The sequence below is a fragment of the Oryzias melastigma genome, unplaced genomic scaffold (genome assembly GCF_002922805.2).
Source record: "Oryzias melastigma strain HK-1 unplaced genomic scaffold, ASM292280v2 sc00371, whole genome shotgun sequence".
NCBI classification, from domain to species: domain Eukaryota; kingdom Metazoa; phylum Chordata; class Actinopteri; order Beloniformes; family Adrianichthyidae; genus Oryzias; species Oryzias melastigma.
Window position 1 is genome coordinate 32,419 of NW_023416968.1, and position 3,130 is coordinate 35,548.

The following is a 3,130-nucleotide window of genomic DNA, read 5'->3' on the forward strand; positions in this document are numbered from 1 at the left end:
GGAGTATATTGATATTTAAGTCTGATAACATTATTTCTATATTTATTATATTACTGTTTTAATATATTTAAATGCCTGCTGCTGTGAGACTTTAAACTCAGAGCTGTTTCCTGTGAACTCACTGGATTGTTTTTTCCTTTTTTGTCACTTTTACACTATTTATCCATCTATTTCTTTGATTGTTGATATCTGCATTTACTTTTATGTGTCTTACTTTTATTGGATGTAATTTTGACTCAGGTCTTTTTCTCCATGCAGTGACCAAGCATTCTGGTGGAACGGGCCGTTATCTCTATCTGTCTATCTATATCTGTCTAAATTTCTATTTTTATTTTTATATCTGTCTATATATCTATCTATATCTCTATATCTTTCTATATATCTATTTATATCTCTATAGCTGTTTAAATCTCTATCTATATCTCTATATCTGTATCTATATCTCCATATCTGTCTATATATCTATCTATATCTCTATAGCTGTTTAAATCTCTATCTATATCTCAATATCTGTCTATATATCTATCTGTATCTCTATAGCTGTTTACATCTCTATCTATATCTCTATATCTGTCTATATATTTATCTATACCTCTATAGCTGTTTAAATCTCTATTTATATCTCTATATCTCTCTATATATTTATCTATATCTCTATAGCTGTTTAAATCTCTATTTATATCTCTATATCTCTCTATATATTTATCTATATCTCTATAACTGTTTAAATCTTTATATCTCTATATCTGTCTATATATTTATCTATATCTCTATAGCTGTTTAAAACTTTATCTATATCTCTATATCTGTCTATATATCTATCTGTATCTCTATAGCTGTTTACATCTCTATCTATATCTCTATATCTGTCTATATATCTATAGCTGTTTAAATCTCTATCTATATCTCTATTTCTGTCTATACATCTATCTATATCGCTATAGCTGTTTAAATTTCTATTTATATCTCTATATCTATCTATATATTTATCTATATCTCTATATCTGTCTATATATATATCTATTTTTCAATAACTGTTTAAATCTCTATATCTGTCTAAGAGCTATCTATATCTCTATAGCTGTTTTAATCTCTATCTATATCTCTATATCTGTCTATACATCTATCTATATCTCTATAGCTGTTTAAATCTCTATGTATATCTTTATATCTGTCTATGTATCTATCTATATCTCTATAGTTGTTTAAATATCTATTTGTATCTCTTTATCTGTCTATATATTTATCTATATACCTTTGTCTTGATCTATATCTGTCTACATTTGTATACCATTCTTTATCGATATTTCTCTTTGTCTTTATTTTCTCTAAGTATTTCTATCTATGTATGTCTTTTGGTCTTTTTCTATATCTGTCTATATCTTTATATCTATAAATACCTTTTTCTATATCTCTCTGTCTTAAACTATATCATAATAAATACACTATATATATATATATATATATATATATATATATATATATATATATATATATATATATATATAATACACAATAATTAAAATCTTGTCAAATTTTGAAATTGTAAAACCTAATTGGACTGTTTCAGTACATTGGTAGTGATAGCCAGCCCTTTGTGTTTGCACATTTGTTTATGAAATGTCAATAGTGCATAAACTCATATAGGACTGCAACTTTTAGACAAATACATTTAAAGGTTATTCTATTGAAGAATTAAGCTCCAAACTGTGTCATAAATGTGTGAAAACACCCCCACCCTCTATACATCTGAACACGTGTGCGTTCTAATGGGGTCAGACACATGTAAGGAAACTGAATCCTGCTGGTTCTGTACAAAGTCATTGTCCAAGTTTATGGCACACTTCTATAGTTTCTCTTTGACCCCAATAAGAACGTAAGAGGAGTACAGGCTCCAGTTTCACTGAAGCCATATACAGTACATGTGCAGCCGCCGCTGCTCTGATTCAGATCAGGTTCAAGATCATTTTCACTCTTACTCTTAATGGTGCTGGAATTACATTAGGTCCTCCATACTCTGCGCCTTAAGATCAGACTATTCTGCTCAGTGCTTAAAGCAAAAGTCTTCAACTGAGTCTTATACATTTTCTTTAAATGTAATGCAATAAAATATTTGCTTGAACAATTTATTTTAGCTACTAAATTGTTGCTAATTGGGAATTTTCTTTCTACTTGTGTCACATTTTTTTTTATTTAGGATTTTAAACTTATAGATTTCTGTGAAAGTAATAGACATTTTGAAACTAATAAAACATTTTTCTTGCACTAGAAGTCAATACTCATCGCTCCCACAGGGCTTCAGAAATAGTTCTAACTTTTTAAAAGCTAATTTGTATTGAGATTAGAGCTGTCAGGCGATTAAAATTCTTAATCGCGATTAATCGCATTTTGTCCTGAGTTAACTCGCGATTAATCGCAAATTTACATGTGGCCTTTTTTTAAGGAAAAAAAATGTGTGGTTTGTGGAATTTAGTAGTTCTACTTTATTTATGAAAAAAAGAATGACAAAATTAATAGTTTTTATCAGAATTACTTTATTTTGTAACATTGTATTGAGATAATGTAACATTTCATTGAGATAAACTTTCTTAACAATAAAAGGCTGTAACATAAAATNATTTTAATGATCACATTTTTACTATTTCTTTTGATTGTTTCTTTTCATGTTTTATGTAAAGCACTTTGAATTGTCTCTGTAGATGAAATGTGCTATACAAATAAACTTGCCTTGCCTAACAAAAGCCCAAGTTCAAGTGAAGGGCATTTTAAATTCAAAACTTCAATCAACGTTCAGTAAAATAAAATAAAAAACATCAAAAATAAAATTTCCATAACACTTTCATGTTCATTTTTTGTCAGGACCAAATCTTTTCCTCCTCTGCTGAACTACAGTAATAAATGAAATAGAGATTTATCATTTCCAATCAACTTTTGTTTTTTAAAACATTAAAGACTGAGAAAAGCGGGATAACTGTGAATAGTTTGACAGTCTGTTACTACCGCCGCGTTGTCTGGCTGCAGCTCAGCGGAGTTCACATGATGAATATGCCGGCAGACAGAGAGCTATCCTGGGGTTGGATCACGCTTAAACCTCCAGAACATTTAAAACGTCCCCCGGGTGCGCTTGCTG